Genomic DNA, 27,078 nt, shown 5'->3' with positions numbered 1-27,078 from the left:
TTTTGTGGGGGGGCAGGAACAATACCCTTTTCCATGTTTAAAGAAAAGGATTAGTAAAGTCTTAGCAAGTGGAACAGGAGACAGTGGGTAAGAAATACAACAAATGCCACACCACACCACAGGACATACAAAGGTTGGTAACATACCAAAAGGGCAGGTTATTGTACAGAGACAACACAAACATGGACTGCGTGCATCTATATCACGTTATCAAAATTTTACTACATCGAAGCAATAAAGGTCGAACGTTATTGATTGAAGTAGTAAAATATTGAATAACGTACAAAAAAAAAAATCAATTAAAAAAAAACTAACTAGCATACGCATGGAGGCAAGCCCCCTGCACCCACACCCCCCTACTTAAATATACCAACTCCAAGACCGCACTGCATTGAGGTAAATGGAAATCTCCCCTTTATGGAGATTTCCGTTTACCTGCGCGATGTTCTGAACTTTTGACATTGTTGTGCCGACAATATTGTATTCGATATTGTCAGCTTACGACAACGTGAACTAGACCCGGACTGCACACCATGAGTCAAGGGAAATGAACAAACAGGATAGGGATGCAAAGGAAGCTTGGCAGTTGACCACACTAATGCATAATGCACAGTGCTGGGATGGTGGCAACTGTACAACGATCATAAAAGAGTATTAGGTCTGATGTTAGATGTATGGCAGAGAGCTGTAACTGGGACAAATGGCCAATGCAGTGTACCACAATCTGTAGATATGGCCGCTTATTAGGCTGCTGGCAGTGCAAAAGCAACCCATTCAGCATTAGGGCAAATGGGATCCACACACACAAATGTAGGATCACACAAACAGATGTCACTTTAGAACCCCCCAACCCTGCATTCAAGAGGCAAACATCTATCTACAAAACCAAACAGCAGTTCTGCAGAACACAGAGAAGTGGCTGGGTAATGGACAAGTGAGCATAACAAATCAACAGATGGCAGAAGACTTATGAAAGTGGTGGCATGGGAAACATCACATGTCAGTGACAACAGTGATAGTGGTCAGTTATTCAGTGAGGATATGTGTTATACATTTATTGTGCACAACAGGAGCATCCAAAATATGCTGCACTCATGGATCAAACAATGGCTTGTTGCAGTGAGTGATGTCCATAGTTATGTGGATACAGTAGATCACAGTGATGAAGCACAACAGATGAACAACTTCAGTGATTTTCACAACAGAAAAGCAGGAATAGTAACACTTAAGTCACATAAACTCATGTGACCTCAGTCAGATAACAAAGCCTTACATGCTGCAACATAATGCTGCTGTGTGCCTCAAAAAAAATGGAACAACCTTTTCTGTACTTCTGTATTTTCTGAGTGAATTCATTCACTCTGTGGCAAATCTCGTGGATGGGTTGTGTCAAGGGAAGATCATGCCTTTTGAACTTGGTCGACTTCTTCGAAATAGTCACCAAGGCCATTGATGAGGGAAAGGCAGTCCATACAGCCTACCTTGACCTTGCAAAGGCTTTCGACACAATACCCCACTTGGGTATTGTAGAAAAACTTACCAGCTTAAATGTAAACCCATATGTCACAAGATGGGTTGCAAACTGGCTTAAGGACAGAACCCACAGGGTTAGAGTTGCTGGCGCTGTGTCAGACTCCAAGCCGGTCACAAGTGGTGTCCCACAGGGCTCGGTCCTTGGCCCCCTATTGTTTGGCATCTACTTCTCAGAAGTACAGGCCAACATGGGAGGACTTTGGCTGACAAAGTTTGCAGATGACTGCAAACTGGGCGCCATAGTGGAAAGTGCATCGGACACGGATATCCTTCAGAAGGGACTCACGGAAACAGATAGCTGGTGCCAGAGCCATGGCCTGAAGTTAAACGCCAAAAATGTATAGTCATACCCTTCGGGAAAAACAAGGTAACCCCAAGCTACCATATAGGTGGCAATCCACTAAGCACAGAAGAGGTTATCAGGGACCTGGGGACCCAGGTTGACAGTGGCCTTTCTTTGACACTCACATTGCTAAAGTGGTTAGAAAGACCTTCTACATTGCCCACCTGATCATGAAGGGATTCACATCCAGATCTAGTGAGGTCATTGTTCCCCTGTACTCTTCACTTATCAGACCAATGATCGAGTACAATGCCCCATTCGGGATGTATCTCACCCGACATCTGCAGCAATTGGAGAGACCCCAAAAGTTCCTCACCAAAAGGATAAAGGGACTCCAAAATCTGTCATATGCTGCCAGATTGAAGAAACTCCAGCTCTATTCAGTCGCATACCGCCTGCTCAGAGGTGACATGTGCCTGACATACAAGGCCATGTCCAACCCGGAATTAATGGACATGCTCCACCTCAAAAAATCCAAATCCACCAAAACCACTAGAGCAAGCGACTTAAACCTTAGCACGGATATAAATAGGACGTGCTGGAGGGATAGATTTATCACTCAGAGACTCCCTATGCTGTGGAATAAAATCCCGGTCCATGTGAGGCAGAGCACCTTGCTGACTCTGTTCAAGAGAAATCTAGACCTGTGGATGGGAGATCGTAGGTTTACCCCGGGAATCATCTCTGGGTCACTGCTGGATAGAGGCACAACAAACTAATGGGCACAGTATTTTTTCATATAAGGGGTGGCGTAAGCCACAATAATTTGGGCTAGGCTTATAAATGCCTTAGGGCAGATAGCCTAGTATAAACCTATGAACCTATGAACCTATGAACAACTGGTGTATTAACTGGGAGGTGGCCGCCTCACACTGCTCAGAGAACATTGAATTTTTGTCTGTAAAATGCAGGCCCTATTACTTGACTAGAGAGTTTAATGGAGTGAGCATAACAGTTGACTACATTCCACCCAGTGCAAACACCAATGCAGCACTTGCCACTCTATACCAGTCCATAAGTGAACTCCAGAACAGGAACCCAGAGTTTGCCCATGTAATTGCAGATGACTTTAACCAAGCCAACCTGAAATTGGTATTACCCCACTACCATCAGCATGTGAACTTTGCGACCAGAGGGGAGAATGCAGATTTTTACCAACATAAAACTGGTATATAAGGCAGCACCTTATCCACACCTGGGTAACTCGGATCATCTTGCCATTACGTTGTTTCCTGCATACAAACAGCTGCTAAAATCATGAAAACCATCAAGGAAGCAAATAAGGTTATGGCCTGAGTGTGCAGTCACAGCACTGCAAGACTGCTTCTAGCATACAGACTGATCAGTGTTCAGGGAGGCAGCTACAATGAATCACCAAATAGACGTGGAAGAATATACAGAATCTGTTATTGCCTACATCTCAAAATGTGTGGATGATGTGACAACTACCAAAGACATCACTATACATGCAAACCAAAACCCATGACTGTCCAGTGAGGTGTACAACCTTCTAAAGGCACATAATGCAGCATTCAGATCTAAAGACAAGGATGCCCTAAGAGTGGCCAGAGTAAACCTAAACAAAGGGATAAAAGAGGCAAAAAAAACCTATGGAAAATAAATTCAGGGTCGCTTTATCACTTTAATGACCAAAGGGATTCTAGACATCTATGGAAAGGCATACAAGACATAACTTACTACAAACCTGCATCCACCCAGTGTGATGACAGTACAGAATTCTTAAACGGACTAAACAACTTCTTCAGCAGGTTCAATGCGGACAACAAAACTGTGGCAAATAAACTACCTGTTGGTAATGATGAGGAAGTGCTATGCCTCAGCACAGCTGATGTACTGAAAACTTTGAGACAAGTTAACCCAAGGAAAGCAGCTGGTCCGGATGACATTATGGGAAGGGTTCTCAGGACCTGTGCTACACAGCTGGCATCGGTACTTGCAGACATTTGTGGTACATCACTGAGATTAGCCATTGTATTGAGATGCTTTAAGAACATGACTATCATTCCTTTACCCAAGAAACCATAACCAGCAAGTCTGAATGATTATCACTCAGTTGCTCTAACATTGACAATAATGAAGTGCTTTGAGCAGCTGATCAAGGACCACATCTCAGCAAGCATACCTGCAACACTAGATACATTGCAGTTTGCCTACAGGTCAGAATGCTGCACAGCAGATGCCATCTCTTTAGCACTTCGTGAAACTTTGACTCACTTGGAAAATAAGGACTGTTATGTCAGGATGTTATTCATCAACTTCAGTTTTGCCTTTAATACTGTCATCCCCCAAAATCTAGTGATGAAACTAATCCAACTGGGCATCAATACCCCCTTGTGCAATTGGATATTAGACATTGTCACAGGCAGACCCCAAAAGATATGTTTGAGAAATAATAGCTCTAAAAGCATAACTCTGAACACAGGTGTACCACAGGGCTGTGTCCTGAATCCTCTACTATTCGCCTTGCTTACACATGACTGTGTAGCCAGATATGAATCCAACAAAATTATCAAGTTCTCAGATGACACCACAGTCATAGGTCTTGTCTGGAATGGTATGGAAACAGGATTATAGGAGTGAAGCGGAACATCTGCTTAGCTGATGTGATAGCAGCAATCTGGCACTGAACATCATCAAGTCCAATTGTGGACTTAAGGAGGTCTCAGGGAGCACATCAACCTCTGGAAATCAATGGAGTACCAGTAGAAAGAGTCAAGAGCACAAAGTTCCTGGGTATACACATATTAGAGGACCTGTCTCGGTCAGTGCACACCAACCACACTGTCAAAGAAGTCAGCAGCATTTGCACTTCCCACAGAAACTGAGGAAAGCAAACTTGTCACAGTCCATCCTTCAAGCCTTCTATAAGGGAACCATTGAGAGCGTACTGACAAACAACGTCATTGTATGGTAAGGGAACTGTAATGCCTCAGATTGCAAGGCTCTCTGGAGAATAGTAACAGCAGTGGAAAGAATCATTAGCTCTCCACTGGCATCCTTGGATGACTTACATAAATCTTGATTTATTGGAAGAGCTAAAAAGATAATAAGTGACCATACTTACCCTGCTTGTGATATGTTCTCCCGCCTTTCTTCGGGTAGACCTTACCACACCATGCACTGTAAGAGTTCCAGGCTCAATAGAAGCTTTTTCCCCTTATCCACCAGATTGCTGAACTCTAACAGGCATATCAGATGCCATTCTGCTCTTTCAAACAATTACTGAATATTCTCTTGACTAATTCAGTAAATGATATACTCTCATGTCCATTTATTCCAAGATCACTTCTATTAGTAGCATACTTTAGTGCAATATCCAGATCTTAATCTGTCCTCAAAAACTTGAATGTGCAATACTCTATGCAATATTTTTGCTTCATACGTACCTGTTAATATGAAAATTCAAGTTTGTGCAATATCTACTTGTGCAATACCCTAAATGGTACATTTTATGCATGTAATGTCTGTAAGTGTCTGTCCTAGTATTACTGAATAGTAACTGTATGTATGTATGTTTCTTGTACTGGGAATGAAACAACGTAATTTCATTTAGCTGCATTATGTCCAGAGCTAAATGACAATAAAGTTTACTTTGACTTTGTATGGGTGAAGTACCCTAACAGCACGGTGTTCTCACAGGCCAATGATGTAGCTGTACACAAAGGTAAGTGTGAATATCTACACATCCTGCACATATGATATGCAGATGTATATCAGATGGTCAAAACTTATCAGAAGAAAGCATCGTGTTCACATTATGACCCAAGTAATAATACACAACCATTGTGAAAAAGCTGTATCATATATACACAGGACAGTCAGGTCTGAATCAAGACATCAAACATGTATGTGTTCCTAAAATAATAGAAAGTGCAAGTACTGCAGACAAGCAGCCTCAAGGTGCATGCAACAAGGTGATGAGAAGTCTGCAACATGCACATGTCAGGAAGTAAGATGTGTGTTCAAATGACAAACATAATACAGTAATGTACAACACAAGCCCTGCATGCAGCATAGGTGCTCACAAAACTGAATGACTACTATGAAATACCCATATGTACTGCCACGGCTTTCTATGACAACATGTGGCAAACCCACAAAACTAATGCAAGTGTAACAGGTAAATGTATATAACTGGAATGTAGGTCAGTTTGGTTTACACAGCTGTAGTCCACCATAATGTAGAGTAACATAGATGGATAACACAAAAAAGTAAAAGAGTCCAATGGAAGGTTGCACAACAGTGTTGCCATGTGGACAACACAGGCATGCTGTGTAGGACTGTAGTGTTGATAAGTGTGAACAGCTGCAAAATGCACTCAGGACGTACACTTATTGTAACGTGCTCAATATGCACAACACATTGGAAGTGCACCAGAAAAATGAGACTAAAAAACTGACAAAGTACAACTACTTTGACATAGGAGTGTGTGACAGCATCTTGCACACACACATCTCTGAATAACATGTACCCATACAATGATACATGCCAGTCTGACAATGTATTCACAAGTGCTTACGTCCAGATTTATGTGAATAATCCATATATATTATGATAAATAAGACATAGTGGCATAATGCAGTCTGGTTGGATATACAGATGACATGTCACTGGCATACATACCATAATCTAAGGTTGTTAGGACCATTAGCTGTAGCAAAAATATAGTGAATTCCAGCACTGCACTAAATATGTGTATATATATATATATATATATATATATATATATATATATACACACACACACACACACACAACTGTTACCCTTCTGCAGTTGGCATCACAGGAGAACTGCATTACAGTGAGAAATGTGAGGAAAGTCAATAATGTATACAGCAATAAAAGGCCATGCATGCCATATTCCATCACCAGTGAATGTTGTTACATATACAAACTGTCAATATGACAGCAGAGTGCAATCTGCAGTGCTCCTGTGTGTAACAGACAAGACTCTACAAACACATACATGTAAAAAGAAGGGGCCACTTTAAGCATATAAGGCAAGCTACATGCAGAGGTCAAGGCAATCTGAGCTGCCTGTCTGTAACATTCCTGTTGGTAACGATGTCAGTGCATATCTCTGTGACAAGATGGGTTCTATGTTATTGCCATGAAGGCCAATGTATTGTCAACAGGACAACTGACATGGCCACATAAGAGCTGCAATGTGAAGTGTGCAGCACAAAGGACAGAGTGGAAGGCAAGATTACTGAATGGGTAAAAGTGTACAAATATGTGCATATAAATTTAATTACCGTGAAAGTGTGGAGAAACCATGCTGGTGATGTGATACGAGTGTAACACACAGACAATGCTTACAGTCTGAAGGCAACACCTTGGTCGTGTCAAGCATCAGATATGATCTCCCATACGATCTCCTGGAAAAAGTTGCACATAGCCCGTGCCATGTCCTGAAAGAAGTTGCCTATCATGGCCTACGTGTGAATCTGGATAACATTGCTGATGGTGTCATGGATGTTGTCCCTCAGGTCATCAGGTGGAGGTCATCATCTCTTGGCTGGTATGATCAGCCCGGATGTTCCAGGCCTGTCATTATCATCATCATCATCTTGACATCTTTCTTCCTCAGAGTCAGAATCTGGTGGCAGTGATTGTGTTTAGCATCATCTGCATCTGTGGATGGGTGGGCTGGCTCATGTTCTGAACTTTGTAGCATGACAGTAAAATCACTCACAGTTTAATAACATGCAATCGTACTGCCAGAACAAAATACCATCTATGTTATTGTACCGGTTTTCACATACAAACAGTCTAGATGTACCCATGCACAGATTGTGTACGTATTTTTAGCAATATCCAATCTGTAACTGTGATGTACTACTTTTAAATATTTGCAGTCCTAAACCAATATATGTATTGCTGTTCTATATGTTAAAATGAGAAGCACAATACTTGCAAGACAACATGTCAGCAATACTGCAAACATAAAAGTTCACAAACAATACAGACACCCTCTCAGACCAGATGAGAAGATACCACACCTGATGTGCTATAGTTGGGAATGTAAGTTCTGACAGTACTACAGACGTGTTACCAACCTGTTCATCAATATATGGAATACAATATTTTCTGTAAATGTAAAAGAACAGTGCAGTGATACATTATAGGTTCATAGGTAAGTATTAGTTATGCAACATATTATTACATCCCTTACTGTGGCATACCCACACCCAATAAATTACCACATGTGATTTATCAAAACTTACTCAATATTAATATATATATATATATATATATATATATATCTCAATGCCAAGTGCTTAAGCCGCTGGCAAAAGAGTTGTGAACCAAACTAGGCCAAGATTAAAGCTGGCCCATGTAAGTTATACAACAGAATGTCAATTGCAAATGCAGTAATATAATCACAGTTGTCCAACATGTAATGCACAAGTACAGTGATGTGCACACACATGCCACATACTCATTAACACCCAACACTACAACCTGTGAGAGATGCACTTATCTAGCCAAACTGGAGGTAAAGCTCTCTCCAACCAAGACTGAATGTGACAGTCATGAGGAGAAGGTAAACATTTGCACCACACCACACTCATCACAGTCTCACTAAATCTACACCACCAAAATCCACACATAGTAACACAAAAACATTTGCGGAGGCTCTCAGTAATAATCTGTCTAAGCAACAGAGACCTCCAAAGCAGAAACGCAAGCAACCTCCATCCCCCAACACAACCGAAATGACACATCGCCCACAGACTCAGTGTGCCACTCAACCACAGCCAATAAGGCAAAACAACGTACCCAACACACTAGTCATAGGTGACTCTATAGTTAGGCACACTGATGTCCCACTCACCAGGCTAAACAAGGAGAAGGTTACTGTCAGCTGCCTGTCAGGTGCCAGGATCCGCCACATAACCCACGCACTCAGGTCACTCCACAACAAGTACAAATATGACTCTGTCATTGTCCATGTTAGTGTGAATGACCTGAGACGTACCTCCCTGGACTTCATGAAAAGAGACATGGAAGAGCTCTCCGATCTTGTAGCCCAGGCAGGTATGACCCTAGCCCTGAGTAGCATTTTGCCATCGCCCAGAATGATACCGCAGTACAAGGACAAAATAATGGACTTCAACAATTGGCTAAGGTTCTGGTGTCATTCTAAGGGGATCCAGTATCTGTCTGCTTGGGATGGCATGGTCGACAGACCACGATGCTTTGCCACAGATGGACTGCACCTGTCGCCCCTGGGATTCCAGATAGTGGCTAAGGCTCTTGCTGCCCCTATAGTGCCTTTTTTAGGCAGGGTTCAAATAACAAATTCACCACCATAACAGGAACAGGCAAGCAAAAACTGAGGGTAATGCTACTCAATGCTAGAAGTCTAAATCTCAAAATGCACTCACTCAAAGCACTCCTTAAAATGGAGAACATCGAAATCTGTGCAGTGACTGAGACCTGGTTCAAGGCTCCAGAGAGCACCCCTGCACTACCAGGCTATAACTCATACCACACTTTTCAGCCATGTAACCTGGACTGAAACACCAAAGGCAGAGGTGTGTCCATATTCATTAAGGATATCCACACCTCCAGGCTAGTTGCTCAGCATAATGCATCTGAGGTTATCCAAGTGCAACTAACTCTGGGCAAAACTGCAGTCCAAATTGTAGCTTGCTACAGATCCCCCACCATGCCCCAGGATTCCCACTCCTCTTTTCTTGATGTACTGGAAAATATTAGGGTTCAACCAAACACCCTAATAATGGGTGACTTCAACTACCCCACCATTAACTGGGAAAACTACTCATGTACCAACTCCTTAGCTCAACACTTTCTGGAATTCATAAACTCCAATGCCCTAGATCAACTTATCCACACCCCCACCAGGGGCAACAATATCCCAGACCTAGTCATTACCAATATGAGTGGCCAGTGTTCGATACCTGAAGTCAACTCCTCGTTGGTCCGATCCGACAATAAGCTTATCACCCTTGATATCCACATCCCGCCCCCACCCCCCATTAAGGAAACCACAGTAAAAAATTTCTCCAAAGCCAACTTCATGCTTCTTAAGACAGAAGTGGTGAACTTCATGATACCCATGCAGATGGACAATACAGTTACAACTGCTGAATCCTACACAAATGCACTCTATAAGCACTTACACGAGTGCATGGATCATGCTATCCCAAACATAACCAAAAAAAGGAAGCCAATCTGATGGTCACCTGCCATAAACAAACTGTACAACAGAAGGAAGAAACTGTTGCAAAAGAGAGTAAAATCCCATGAGTGGAGGAGCTCCCTGGTCAGCCTCAGTAAGAAGCTGAGATCCCTTATAAGACCCTCCAAAGCTAGCTATGAAAACAAAATCACCCCTAAATCCAAGGACAACCACAAAGCATTCTATGGCTACGTCAAGAATCTAGATGGCAACACCCAGATCTGCTCTGAGTTACAGCACAAAGGCACGATAATTACAGAACCAACTGATATTGCCAACATCCTGGCAGATCGGTTCAGTGCCAACTTTACCCCCCCTCTCACCCCCTAAAGGGCCCATATCTATACAGGAAGAATGCAGAGTCCCTGTAATCACAACTATGCAGGTAAAAGATGCACTCTCTAAAGCCAAAAACACAGCATCCATGGGACCGGACAACATCCCAGGCTGCGTTTTACACGAACCTCAGAACGAACTGGCTCCCCACTTAAGCACCATGTTCAATAATAGCCTCACATCAGGCTTTATGCCCACTGAATGGTGCACAGCAACAATTATCGCACTCCACAAAGGGGGAGCCACCACTGATCCCGGGAACTATCGACCTATTAGCCTGATGAGCCTGGTCTGCAAGGCCATGGAATGTATCATCATTGAACTCATAAACAAAGACATTGGTAACCTCCAAACTCTGGATCCCACCCAGTTTGGGTTTGTGAAAGGCAGATCATGCCTCCTGATCCTGATTGACTTCTTTGAGGCAGTCACCAAAGCCGTGGATGAGGGTAAGGTGGTTCACACAGCCTATCTTGACCTCGCCAAGGCTTTCAACACCATCCCCCATTCTGGAATTATAGCTAAAGTTACTAAACTAGGTATAAATCCCAACATCACAAGATGGGTTGCCAACTGGCTCACTGACAGAACCCACACTGTAAAAGTTGCAGACCCCAAATCTGACCTCAAAGTAGTGACAAGTGGAGTACCACATGGTTCCGTCCTGGGACCTCTCCTGTTTGGTATCTACTTCTCTGAAGTACAGGCTAATACAGAAGGCCTCTGGCTAATGAAGTTTGCAGATGACTGCAAATTAGGAGCCATAGTCAAACCCCCAAATGATGTGGACATCCTACAGAAGGGCCTCACTGAGACAAATGCCTGATGTCAGAGCCATGGCCTCAAGCTCAATGCCAAAAAGTGCAGTGTCATCCTCTTTGGTAAAAATTCTGTACCCATGAACTACCACATAGGCAGCAATCTACTTAACACTGAATGCGTGATAAGAGACCTTGGGACCCAGGTGGACAGTAGTCTCTCCTTTGATAGTCACATCACCACAGTAGTCAGGAAGTCCTTCTACGTGGCACACCTCATCATAAAAGGGTTCTCAGACAGGAAAAAAGAGGCCATTGTTCCACTCTACTCATCACTCATTAGACCCATTATAGAGTACAACGCCCTTTTTGGAATGTACCTCACAAGACATCTGCAGCAGCTGGAAAGGCCACAGAAGTACCTCACAAAGAGGATTACTGGCCTCAAACAAATGCCCTACACTGACCACCTCAAAAAACTCCAGCTTTACTCCGTAGCATATTGCCTACTCGGAGGTGATCTTTGCCTAACATATAAAGCTATGTCAAACCCAGAGCTGTTGGACATGCTACACCTAAAGAAATCTCAATCCCTCCGAGCTACACACTCTAGGGTCCTAAACCTTGTCACCACAATAAACAGGACACGCTGGAGGGATAGATTCCTGTCCAAGAGACTTCCTATACTCTGGAACAAGCTACCCATCTATGTCAAGCAACGTTTTTCATTAACACTCTTCAAGAAAAATCTTGATGAGTGGATGGGAAATGGGAAATACACCTTGGAGATCACTTCTGTGTCTCTGCTGGACAGTGGCACAGGAAAATAACTTTCTTAGGTGGCGTAAGCTATGGAACCTTGCTGGTTAGGCTTACGTAGGCCCTTGGGCCTATAGCCTAGTACTACCTATGAACCTATGAACACTCTTTGGGACTGCAGGACTAGTAATAGAGTAACACATGTATGGAACACAGTGAAAATACGCTACATGTCTACAAATGCCCTACAGGACAAGGGCGAAGAAAAGGAACTATTACCGTGAGAGATATAGGTTAAGCATACATCATTAGCAAGTCTTGGGATACACATCAAATAAGTTAAAATTACTTACATGATAATACGGCCACTTGAATCACACACACATACACATATTGCAGTGTTAATAATACAGTATCTTAGGATAATATGACAGTGACATGTAAAACCAATAAACACCTTGAATGTGTGGTAATGCACACAATTCCACATGCAATAATTCGCATGGGACTACAGTTGTATATATGTAAATTAGTACACTACTGCATCATGGGTAACGTAAATCCCACAGCCATTTAAAATTCTCAGTGACCGTAAAGTGAAGCATTCTGAGATTTCAACTTTGTTCTGAGGAAATATAAGTATGTGACACACAATATGTACATAACATATTTTATTAATTATTGGACAAAGCAAAGAGCAACCGCATGCTATTTCCCACTTAAGACATGCAAGTATTACTGCGGTTAGCATTGTCGCCTCACAGCAAGAGGTTCTCTGGTTCGATCCTCAGCTGGGGTGCGTTCTGTGCAGAGTCTGCATGTCCTCCCTGTGGTCGTGTGGGTTTCCTCTGAGTGCTCCGGTTTCCTCCCACATCCCAAAGACATGCTGTAGGTGGATTGGACACTCTAAAATTGGCCGTAGGTGTGCATGAGTGTGCGTGTGTGTATGTGTGTGTGTGTGTGTGTGCCTTCAGTGGAAGATTGGGCGCCAGGCTGGCAACTCAACACTGCAAAACTCTACTGCCAATCATGAGTGGACAGATGATCTGCTGTGGTGACCCCTAACCAGGAAAAGCCGAAAGAAGACATGTAAGTATTACTGCACATTTCTGTCAGCATACGACAGTCTATGTTCTTGTGTTAGTTCATAGATCACATTATAGTGCAAGGACTCAACATCAGAAGTACATTTTGAAAATTACAAGAAATGCAAAATATTGAGACATGAAAATTTAAATTAGCATATAAGACTGTATACAATATTTTCGAAACAGTGATACACCTCTTTTGCCATCACTGACAAGGTGAGATGGCGAACACCCATCAAACAAATGAACAAGTATAACATAAACACCAGGATGTTAACAATGCACCATTGTCATACATGTGTGCTGTTCAGTTAATAATGTTTATACCAATAAGCCAGTGATAATGCAGGCAGCTATGGACACTGCAGTCAAGTAAAGTAAAACTTTATTGTCATTGACCATACAACAAAAAAGTGCACAGCTCAACGAAATTATGTTCCTCTAAGCTCAAGTATAAACATAAACACAGAAACGCAGAAAGTATGTATAAATTTAAACACAGAAACAATATACACATACACAATACAGTCCAAGCCATCTGAAGGCACAGTAGCTTCAACAGCCTTGCACGATTCCTGATCCAGCACACAGTACCAGCAGACAATCGAGTCTCCACCATCTGCACTCAGCACAACTCTTACTGTCATCAGCCCCATCTCCACACCAGCAGCGTGGTTAGATACTAAAAAGAGAACATCCCAAATCCTACTCCAGTTCCCTTCGACCTAACAAGAAACCAAATCCAGATCCAGCACACAGCACCAGCAGAAAATTGGGTCTCCACCATCCATGCCAAGCCATCTCACCATCATCAGCCCCATCTCCACACCAGCAACGTCTCAAAATCCCAGTCCATTTCCCTTTGAGTGACAAGAAACCAAATCCAGATCCAATATCCAGCACCAGCAGACAAGCGGGTCTCCACCATCCTCTCTCCACACTCGGCGCAATGCTCCACCCGAAGGGCCGAATGGCCTGGCTGGACCAACTACTCCAAAAACAATTGATCCGAACAATCAACCAAGACACCAAGTCTGCATCCAACCACACACCCAACCACAAAATGGACTCCAACGAACAGCAAACATGGACGACAGACTGATAACTCCTTCATAAAGAAAAAATGCACAACGGGAGCCAGAGAGGCTGCTGCCATACAAAGTGCCACCATCAAGCCTAGAAGTGCAATCCAACCCAATTGTGTTCCTATGTATCATGGGTATTTATTAGGAGGGAGGATGATAGGAAGTTTCTAGAAATTTTATGGGGGGGGGTATGTTAGTTTGGGCATTACTCTCTGCCTCTATCAGAGACATGGGAGCTAGACCTGTGGTGAATTTCTGATTTCTCATTCATTGGACAAGGTTACACTTAAACAGGGTTAGAGAAGGACACTGCTTTACATGGATAGGTTTTCTTCATTCAGAAGCTGCTGGAAGTATTCCTTACAACTGTCTTTGATGTCCTGTGAACTGGTGAGCAGGTTGCTGCTAGCATCCTTTATGAAGGGTGTCTGATGACTGTCTTCTTCATCTTTCTTTGTGTACCTTGCAAACTGATAAAGTGTATTTGTACCATCTACTGAGTCACCTTTCATAGCAACACGTGCTAGGCTATGCACAACTGCTGAATAAGGTCCTGTTCTACTTCCATGCTTTGGCTGTTGTTAAACATTTAACCAACAAGAAACTGACATAGATGATCTATGAGACCTTCATTTGCAATAATGAATGTATTCCACCGAACTTAAACAGAGGTGATGTTTTATAAGGGGAAATGAGGTCTACTCATTATTCTAAACAGTGGAAAGAATCAAACCCATAATATTGTTGTGTGTTCAGCAACATGTGCATATATGTGGAAAAATGTATGTTCCCATTCATAAATAGCTATGTGGACAGCGATGACCATAAAATAAATATCTGCATAGGTACATATGGATATAGACCCACACACACGTGTGTGTGTGTGTGTGTGTGTGTGTGTGTGTGTGTGTGTGTGTGTGTGTGTGTCTGTGTCTATACATATATATCATATTAGACATATAAACATAAAAAAATATAATAATTGTGATAAAGACATGTAAATAAGAGTAAAATGTTTTACAGAGTCTCAACACCAGAAAACCATCGTTAATAGCATAGCCTTGCAGATTATGATGACTTGAGTAATAATTCATGACCTGTGCAGAATAGGTACTTTTAAGCAAGCAATAATGCCCAACAGGGTGGTGGAGGGCTTCTACACCCCTGGAAGAGCATTATTTAAACAATAGCGCACACCTTGGAGGGCATTATTGTACTTAGAGAATGGTCTGTCTCTAAAATTGTTATGTTTTATTCATTTTTTTAATTATTATATTATTTGTATATATTTTTAGTGTAAAATAGTTCTTCCACCTAATGTTTCAGACTTACTATAGTATATGTAAATGGTGTTGGAGGAAGTATTTTATATCCAAAATATAACATTTTCAAAAAATATCCAGATATTTACTTCTTTTTTTGTGCCTTACTCCTAAAATTTGTGATTTGCTGCCAGTCATTGAGGATTGAAGTCACTAAATAATTACATAAATTTGAGCTTCAGACTTTATTTCCTTCAGAAAATTCATGCTAACACAAATCCTGTTGTTCAAGCAACTTTGTAATTTTATATTTAAAATCTTTTCCTATTTTTGAGCCTTTGTTCCCCTTTTATTTTAGGCTTTATCCAGATTTCTTGAGCCAAGAGATAGAGAGGTATGCCAACCTCTTAACTGCTCCTGCCACTGTTCAGTCTCTCTTTCTCTCTCTCTCTTCATACACACACAGTTCCGCCTTCATGCACGCAAGCACGGATATACTCACACACTCAGACAGAAACACAAACACATGTACACACACTTTTCTTTCTTTTTATGTTTCGTTTACTTTTGGACTTGCTAAACAGCAAAAGCGTTCCTTAACAAGTGCAAAACAATGGCTCATTCAATGTCACTCTCACTTTCATGCATACACTCACACATACACAGACATAAACACACACCCACTTTCCTATTTTCTATTTATTTATTTATTTTGGATTTTTTTTTTTATTTTACACTTGCTAAACAGCAAAAGCATTGCTTAGAAAGCATAAAATAATAGCGGCCATTAGCTTTCTTTCAGTCCATGCTCAAAGGCAGCTTAATATACCGCTGTGAAGTGTCAAGACTCATTTTTCAGCATGGATTACCTGTAGACTAACACCCTGCTGGAGAACATTTGTTTTCCAATCAGGGTACCAATATACAAATCGCCCATCCTCTAAGACAGAATAAATACTTAATGCCCTTTTTAAGACCTAATAAGAGTTCTATGTACACATCAGTATATTAAATGAGTAGCACACACGTACATTTATATATAGTAGGTGGAGAATTATGCAGTAAAGCAATGAACACTTGAAAAAAGCTTTTGCTCAACTACAATTAGTTGCAGAATGCATAGTCCTACAACGTCTAATGTATTGTTGCGTGTTGTACAGTACATCAAAGTTATTGATGGTAACAGACACAACTTCCTTATAGTACAAATTCAGTCAGAGCATTATAACTGATAACCTGTTTTGATACCATTACCTTCGAATGAATGTAAAGGATGCATTGTGAAAGCACAGATAAAACGAGCACTGTCCCATTTTAATTTAACATCTGTAAATAAATGGTGAAGGTGTTAGGGTGTGGAATAGTTTATATGCTTAATGTAGGGATATGGGGGGCTGTCTGAGACTGTGGACATTGCTGATCCACTCCAGTAGTTGATCCCGATCCCTACAACTGAGGTTGTTGTAATGGTGGTGGACCTGCATGCCAGTCCTGAAGATCTTGGTCCATCCACAAACCTCCCTGGCAATTCAGTTTCAGACATCAATTATGGAACAATTCCTCTGTTGCACCCACATCCTCACCTCATGTTGGACGTATATAGTCAGTAGCTACAACATCTCCTAATTAGTCCAGTTGGGAACCCAGACATGCCACAGACAAGTCTTCATCAACATCTTCTTCAAAGTTGTTGCTATAAATTGTTTGAATGCCTTTAGAAAAAAGCTCACAGAGGTCCCACTCAGTTCACAGGTAACAAAGGAATGATCTGGAATTGTAGCAGTTTCATGTTTTAAAATTGGTGCAATGAGGTTGGCATCAGCCCACTAGCGGCTATCATACACGTACTGTGCATGTACCCATACACTGATGACTATTGGCCCTTCACACTGAGCTCTGTACACGTATGCTGAGCTATTGATTAATGCACCGAGATTCAAGAACTTACACGGACATACAGGTACATGATTCAGAAACATTCTATGCTAATGAAGCTCATTAATTATGTATGAAACAAATGGTATTTATAAGATGTGCACCCTTGGGTGCTCATAGCTTTACTTGCATGTATATGCACTATATCACAAGGTAAGCTGCTTGTATGTGTACTTTCAGAAAATGTAAAACATAACTTAGTCATGGTCCATGGCTACCATATTTTCCCTTATTAACAACTGTATTTCATCATTCACATAGTTTAGACTAATGATCTATAATTATCTATGTGTGTTTTGTGACAAATAGGACAGGTTGCTTTTCTACCTTATATAAATGTAATGGCACATATCCACTCTTCAGCTCTGTACTGTGGAGACCAATAGATTATGACTGCATTTGCTAGGATTCCAGGTTTACCTGTTAGTATGTACTGTAGTTTGCAAATGCTGATGGATTACAAGACTGTCCACAGTGACAGTATTATGAATCATTTGTAGATGCTGATGGAAACTGCAACATATACTGGGATGGTCTTGTTGCTTTTATATTTGATTTTTCTGATTTTGGTTGTGTTAGCCTGTATTCTTATGATCTGGTTATGAACAGATATCACCTTGCAGAACTTGTTAAAAATGTGGGTGTACTATGATGCTTTGTCTTATGCAACACGTACCTGACTTTAATGAAGACATGTTACACATATGTCAGCTAAACACATTAATTACACAGGTCATTAGAATGAGATTACCTACTCGTTTCATGTCTGTCCTGCACACCCGATGTTGTTAAGCCATTAAGTAGTGATACTGATCTGTGTAGGTGAAAACATACATATTGTGCACTTTGTAGATGTAACATAACTGATGTGGTGGTGTAGTGGTAATGTTGACTGTACCATATTGTGAACAGTCCCAAAGACCTGAGTTCAAAACACTTCTGGATGTCACACATTTCCACAGATGTGTAGTGCCATGTGTGTGAGGCACATACTGGGTTACATTTTTGCTGTTAGTGCATATCTGGTACAAGGCTGTCATTTGTGATTTTTACAGATATATGTGAAAGGTCGCTGTACATTTAGTACTCTTGCATGTGTCCTCCTGCAGTGGTCCAGGGCACTTATGTGTAGCCTTAGTATGTCTTGCACTGCTTATTGGTAGCTGTCAATAGATGTACCACAGTTATACATCCTAATATGAACATATATGTTTTTTGCAGATGACTCAGAAGCAGACACAATAATTTCTCCATTAGTGTGAATGAAGTCATGGGTGGCCACGGTGGTGCAGTGGTTAGCGTTGCTGCCCCACAGCAAGAGGTTCTCAGGTTCGATTCTCGGCTGGGGTGCCTTCTGTGTGGAGTCTGCATGTCCTCCCTGTGGTCACGTGGGTTTCCTCCGGGTGCTCTGGTTTCCTCCCACATCCCAAAGACATGCAGTGGGTGGATTGGACACTCTAAATTGGCCCTAGGTGTGAGTGTGTGCGTGTGTGTGCCTTCTGTGGAAGGTTGGGCACTGGGCTGGCAACTCGACACCGTAAAACTCCACTGCCAATCATGAGCGGACAGATGATCCGCTGTGGCGACCCCTAACCAGGAAAAGCTGAAAGAAGAAGAAGTGTGAATGAAGTCATACTTGAGGCCCTGTGGCAGCAGAGCAGGAACCTACTTGGACAGATTGGTAATACATTGGTGAGGACACGTGGCATGACATCGCCAACATGGTGAATGCTGTGGGTGGTCACAATAGATCACAGTAAGCATGTCTTTGGTGCTGCTCAGACATGATCCTCTGTTTAGCCAACAGACGGCACTGCTTTGAAAGGGGCAAGAATGTCATAGGTGGAGTCCCGTGGTGGGGCAACATTATTCCTTCCTTCCTACCATCAAACATGACAGAGCCATCAAATTCCAGGGGGAGGGATTGAGGCTGGTGTGCCAGGATACCATGGCAGGTATAGCTTCCTCTGTATGACCACATAGTATGTGATACTTGTATGGACTTAAATTCCAACATGTCTTATCAGTTCATATGTATTTCACAGCAGCCTCCTGAAGACCAGTACAGCAGGATACCTCGACTGAAGACAGACCTGACAAGACTGTATGGGATATATTAACATTTAGTTAGGTGTCTTTGGGATCAGCGTATCTGATGATGATGATGTGATACCCTTCACAGGGCCCTCCCATACCAGGGTACATGTTTGTGTACTTAGGGTTGATTGTATTGCTAAACCTGAAACAGGATGATGTCAGAGTCAACACTGTCAAGTCCTGGAGGGATAAGTCCTGTGGCTCTAGGTATAGCCTCTAATGGGGGGGGGGGGGTAAGCCAGCCAGTCTGAAAATGGTAGGGCATCGGATACTGGTCATGATGATTATGACCAGCTGTCCCCAAGTCAGTCTGAGAGTGGTGGTGACTCAGCTGTATAATGGACTATTAATGTCCATAAGATTGCATGTGGACATGTGGCTGATATGCATGGACATGTACCTGATGGTGTAAGCTTGTTCTTATAAGCGCATGTATGTTTCCAGCAATGTCATGGCAGTGACCTGTGTGCACTTGTTCATGCTACTGATGATGTAGCATACCAGCGTTGTGTGTTATATGAACGTCAAGAGTGCAAGCATGGAGAGGTCATGGCAACACTGGTTGCATAGCATGATAGCATGGTCTCTGTTGCACTCTTTGATGAAAGGCAAATGTTGAAGTAGTGCCAAGGTACAACTAGGGTGCTACTTGCCCTAACACTCATAGGCAGAATACCTCCTGTAGGGAAAGGGAGATCACCTCTTGCATTACCCAGTCATGGCCCACATCCATTGATGTCTGTGCTGCAACATGCATGTACATCTGTCGTTGGCCACCATGATCAGAATTCTGCAGTCATGTTCTGACATACTACCTACAACACTTCTCAGACCCGCACTGTGTCCCAACTTAAACCTGCCACCACTTCCAGCTGAAGGGTACAGCATCTTGAGCATAGTGTTCCTTCATTGGCAGGGGCAGCCAGAACTGCAGTGCGAGCCATCAGTGTTGGCATCCTCATCTGCAGTAGTGTAACAGTTACTCCTGCATGTGTCTTGTATTACCCTGCCTGTGACAATGAGGGCCACTGTGTTGACCTCTGCATATAGTTCAGGTTAATGGTGTTTGACATGTATGATACCACAGGCTGTTTCTTGTATGACTGACATGATAGATTGTATAAACGTTGTGTCATGGTGTGTGTGTGTGTGTGTGTGTGTGTGTGTGTGTGTGTGTGTGTGTGTGTGTGTGTGTGTGTGTGTATATATATATATATATATATATATATATATATATGTGTGTGTGTGTGTGTGTACACATATTCTCTGTATTGTTGTATATTGGCAATTTTATGGATGTACCTTGCTGTTATAGATGACTCCTTTTCACTTCCCATTCATACCTGATGCACACCATTAATGTGGTCATATTCTCATTGTACATACTATAGGCTACATCATTTATCTTGTTCTTACAACATCCCAGTATTGATTGCCATTATTGTATGCACTGGAATACTTCAGATGGCATACCAGTGTTACATTTGGCACTTTATTGTGGTACTACCACTGCATCTGCCTCAACACATCCTGAGCCTACAGATTCCTCTTGCTCCTTTGTTATATGTGTCATTTACAGTAATAATCATGTGTGCCTTTCTATGCATACCTGCTTTCACACACACTTCCATACATATTGTGACCTTACTGATATAATGCTAAGTGTCTCATGGCTGGTGCTTCATACCTGCCATCAGTGTATTATTGTGTTGCAGTACATGTGTACCTGCATAATTCATGTTGTTGTAACCACATGTGCATTATACTGTTGTGTAACATGTTACAGGCCAGAACATTCCTGGCTTGTAAGACTTGTATATCCCTTGTCAAACATGTGACTTTGTTGGCACTCCTTATCCTAGTGTTAATACTGCAGCTGCTGTACGCTGTTTAGCCTCATGCCCTACAGGTTAACACATTCCTAAGTGCATATTTATGTTATCATACACTTCTATGCGTAGTTCCATCACTTATGCTACAGTCCTCCTATGCATAGTCTGACAGGCATAGTTGGATACACACATTATGCTGCTATATACACACACTCATTATAATTATGCAGATGGCATCCCTGGCCACTGACACTTTTTGCTAAATGCACAACATGCATGTCATACACATATGTATGTACTTCTCAGAAGTACAGGCCAACATGGGAGGACTTTGGCTGACAAAGTTTGCAGACAACTGCAAACTGGGCGCCATAGTGGAAAGTGCATCGGACACGGATATCCTTCAGAAGGGACTCACGGAAACAGATAGCTGGTGCCAGATCCATGGCCTGAAGTTAAACGCCAAAAAATGTATAGTCATACCATTCGGGAAAAACAAGGTAACCCCAAGCTACCATATAGGTGGCAATCCACTAAGCACAGAAGAGGTTATCAGGGACCTGGGGACCCAGGTTGACAGTAGCCTTTCTTTTGACACTCACGTTGCTAAAGTGGTTAGAAAGACCTTCTACATTGCCCACCTGATCATGAAGGGATTCACATCCAGATCTAGTGAGGTCATTGTTCCCCTGTACTCTTCACTTATCAGACCAATGATCGAGTACAATGCCCCATTCGGGATGTATCTCACCCGACATCTGCAGCAATTGGAGAGACCCCAAAAGTTCCTCACCAAAAGGATAAAGGACTCCAAAATCTGTCATATGCTGCCAGATTGAAGAAACTCCAGCTCTATTCAGTCGCATACCATCTGCTCAGAGGTGACATGTGCCTGACATACAAGGCCATGTCCAACCCGGAATTAATGGACATGCTCCACCTCAAAAAATCCAAATCCACCAAAACCACTAGAGCAAGCAACTTAAACCTTAGCACAGATATAAATAGGACGTGCTGGAGGGATAGATTTATCACTCAGAGACTCCCTATGCTGTGGAATAAAATCCCGGTCCATGTGAGGCAGAGCACCTCGCTGGCTCTGTTCAAGAGAAATCTTGACCTGTGGATGGGAGATCGTAGGTTTACCCCGGGAATCATCTCTGTGTCACTGCTGGACAGAGGCACAACAAACTAATGGGCACAGTATTTTTTCATATAAGGGGTGGCGTAAGCCACAAAAATTTGGGCTAGGCTTATAAATGCCTTAGGGCAGATAGCCTAGTATAAACCTATGAACCTATGAACCTATATAGGCATGGTCACCATTGGCAGTGTACCTTGCCTACAGAAGTCAATTTATAATTACTTGCCTACCACCATCAACATGTATTCATTTCTTTTGTGTATACAAGTGTATATTAAGTTTTATATCAAATTTTATTATGGTATGAATGATGTTTTGTATGGGTAACTACCATGTATGTTACTGTAGTTGTTAGCTGTTATGCTGTAATGCTGTAATGGGACACCACTGGGTGAACATAACTAGTTTATCTGTGTACATGTGTATGTGTGTCTTGTCATGACCCAAAGTTCTGAGCCAGATGTCGCCATGTCACCTGAGATGCTGTATACAGCTGGAGCCTCCATTGCTCATGCTTGAATGTTCTTACCTTTGTGTCCTCCTGATCATCCTCTGAATGCCCTGATAGCTTCATGTCAGACATCTTGGGTTCTTGGAGTAGGTCACTCACACCTAGGGCTGGTAAGCCACCATGGTTAGATGTTAACATATTGTGTAACATGGCATATGCAGTGACCATCTGTGATGCCTTTTCCAGAGTGTATTACAGTGCAGTTCTGCATGTTTCCAGACATCTGAATTATGATGTCAGCATACCAAATACTCACTGAATGGTGTTAAGTGTTGCAGTGTGCACTCTATTGAATGTGTCCTCAGCAGGTGTAGCTGGGGCTGTGAATGGAGTCATAAGCTAGGATTCCACTGGATAACTGCAGTCACCTGTTTGAAGTGGAATACACACAATTAATCATGTTGCTTAATGCTAATGTTAACAAGTCTTGGTTCAGATAACATTATAGCTGCGGTCATATACTTACTAATAAGGAGTCCCTCAAAGATGTCACCATTTTGGAAAGTGGACCTCACTTCACTTTCCTTCCGTATTGCAGCATCATGCATACTACCAGAGTGTGTTGCCATCAGATTAATTATGAGGCTATCCGCAGAGCACACTAGCTGACAATTGAGCTATGACCACCCCTTTCTATTGATGTACTATTCCACATCATCTGACGCTAGAGTCTTTACTGGTACATGGGTGCAGCCTGGACCAGCTTTCTATCTAGTCTGTATCAAACAGTTATTTCCTGATCAAAAAGATGGTTTATTTGGTGCCTGGCTCAGTGCCAAGCTGGCTGTTTACTAGGATGTTTTTGCAGATAGTTCTGTAATATAGTTTGTAAAACCTCAACCTGCCAAAGTGCATTCAGTGCAGCTTACATTGTTTTATGTATACTATTTTCAGGAATATGTCAGATTTTAGACAAAATTTGTGATATAGGAAAGGTTGCACTACAGAATGCTTTAGTGACAGTGTTGGCATATTACTCTGTCACATTTTGTTGTTGTTCGGGGCACCCATTGTATTTCAGAATCTGGTGTACATACACAGAGTCTGAAATTAACCTATGCTGAATAAATTATTACTCGTGCTTTACCTTTACTTCTTGAATGACATCCGAAACTAGTTCACCAATGTCTTCCTTCAGCCCAATATGTGCAACATTCTTTGGGATCCAGATAGCACACTAACTAGTGACAGTACAGAAATAATACTTCAGCATAGTGCAACAGTGAAAGACAGTCTGTAGGTGCAGCTCAACAGTTCGATCATACAGAAAATGCGCGTCTAACAAGCAATACCCATAAGGAAATATGAGGGTAGTTGCAGGAAATTTTAAGAGGTATAACCAAAAGTGTCCATAGTTCTCTGCTGGTGTGCTATATATGCCATGGCATTGCAGCAAGGAGTTAATAGAATATGAACAACCAGCAGCAACATCTCTTGTATACTACACACATCTGCAGTACCCAGTGGATAAAAATTAAAAAAATATATTATGTAGATTTGCAGAATCTAAAAAAAAAATGTCCTGGCAAAGAAGCATACACAACTGACAATACACGTAGGGTGTAGGATAGGAGGGCACACATAATTCACACACCCAAAGAAATGAGGTGATAGAAAAGTAGACAATTGATGAGGGTAAAGAAGGACACACATGAGGGACACACATTGGGTAAGAGGGAAGAAGGAATAGGACAGTGAGAATGAGAATTAGAGGGGCATGTGTAGTATTTTGTTTTTTTTGGTGGGAATAGTCCCCTTTTTGTTTTTTGTTGAAAAGATGGATTGGTAAAACCTCATTGAATGGAATAGGAGAAAATGCTGGATAAGAAGCATATAACAAACATCACACCACAGAACAGGCAAAGATAGGCAACATACAAAAAGAGCAGGTTATAGTGCACACACAGCACGCATACAGACTGCACATGGGGGTCATGGCAAGTAAACAAACAGGGTAGGGATGCAACCTAAGCATGGTCCAATATGCTAAAATGCATCAGGTAATGCACCAATACCCATAGCATAGCTATGATGTTGATACCTGTGTCACAGTCTTACAAATAAAATTAGGAATGCTGCTATGTATATGATAAGGAGCAATACAGTGCAGCACAGACTGACCTACATATGTAGCCCAGTATTTGGCTGTCAGCAGTACAAGCGCACTTTACTCATCAGCAGGGCAAATCAGATCCACACAATCAAATGTAAGACCACAAGAGTAGAAGTCAGATTAGAACCTCCAACCATGCATTCAAGAGGCAACCATCTACCCACCAAGCCAAACATCAGTCCTGCAGTGTACAGGACAAATGGCAGTGTTGTGGGCAAGTGAGCATAATTAATGCACTTCTGGTCAGGAAACACTATACACTGTAGGCCCAGGTAGCTTCACAAGCCTGCAACAGCAATTATGTTAGTCAAGTATGTCACTGGAATATCTGTCATGCATGCAGTGTGCACAACATGTACATCCCTGATATGCTGTAATCATGGGTTCATCAGCTTCACTGTGCATTAAGTCCATGATGATGTGAATAATAGTTGACTACTGCATTGACTCACAAGAACATCAGTTATGTACAGCAGCAGAGAAGTATGAATACTGGCACTGAAGCCACACCAATTCATGGGACACCCTTTTAAATATCACACAGGTAGAAGCCTCACATGTTGCAATATAGTGCAGTTTAAAATATACATAAATAACCAACTACCTTTTAGTCTTGAGTCAAGAATAACTCTTCAGGATGTGCAAAACATTTCATCTTTATTTAAATCCACCATATGTCAGCACTGGGAGACTACCTTCACAATGTTTCCAAATCAGTTTCACCACGCAGCAAAGTCACACAGGTAAAAGATCATCCTGCGTAATAAAATTTGGGCCAAATGGAGAGCCTCTAAAATCCCGTCAGACCACTTTTACTTTAAACAGTTAAGAAATACCACCAAAAAAGAAATTCTGCTCGACAAAAAAAATCTATTACCTTCACCTCCAACATACCCACCAGCAAAACCCACAAAAGTTCTGGTCTGGCATTAACAAACTACTTCAGCCAGGGCACTCTAAAACTCCAGCCCCATCAGGTATCACCCATAATAACTCTAAGCAAATTGCTGATGCCTTCAACAACTACTTTACTGAAGCCATTCAAACTCCAGCTAATACTCCACCCCCTGTGACTACCAGCCCGTTCACCACAAATATACCATTTCCTTCTTTTCATATACAACCAGTACCTACATCCCTCATTTGCACTCTCCTTCAAAAACTAAAACCATGTAGCCCCTCAGCTGACCGTCTACCAGCTGAATACCTGCAAATATCAGCTAAAGCCATTGCTTACCCCATTTCCATCCTTATAAATAGAACAATCACAGAAAGTACAATCCCTTCCATCTGGAAAGTCTCCCACATCATCCCTCTACATAAGGGTGGTACTTCTACTGAGATTTCTAACTTTCGACCAATTGCCTTACTCTCTCCAGTAGCAAAAATAATGGAAAAATGCATCCACCAACAACTACTTGACCACCTTCTCCATAATAATTTACTTGCAAACTGTCAGCATGGTTTCAGGCCATTCCATAGTACAACCACTGCCCTTCTATCCTTTTCTGACTGTGTAAACAAAAATCGTAACAATAACTCTCTTTCCTCTGCACTGTTCATTGACCTGTCAAAGGCCTTTGACATGGTTAACCATCACCTACTTATAGATATATTAAAAGCCCTATCTCTTGACCCACAGGCATTACTTTGGTTTAAATCCTATTTAGAAAACAGACAGCAAGCAGTGCTCTGGAATAATAATCTATCTACACCCCTCTCTGTTAACATTGGAGTACCTCAAGGCTCTATTTTAGGCCCCCTTCTCTTCTCAGCTTTTATTAATGATTTAAATGCCAAAATTCCACAAGCCACCTGTATACAATGTGCAGATGATTCAACTTTAATATGTTTTGCTAAATCCATAACTTCACTCCAGACCCTCACCCAAACAGTATTTAATATTGTGGAAAATTGGTTCATGCAACATTGCCTCCTCCTTAACTCTAAAAAACAAAATTATTGCTCTTTACACCTACCCAAAAGTCATCACAATTTAATTTTACAGTAACCTCTAACAATGGAACTAGCATATCTCCAGATACTACAAC

Source organism: Protopterus annectens, chromosome 1.part2 (assembly GCF_019279795.1).
Source record: "Protopterus annectens isolate FY-2018-M chromosome 1.part2, PAN1.0, whole genome shotgun sequence".
NCBI lineage: Eukaryota > Metazoa > Chordata > Ceratodontiformes > Protopteridae > Protopterus > Protopterus annectens.
The sequence above is the reverse complement of the archived record's forward strand: the minus strand, read 5'-3'. Positions refer to the sequence as shown.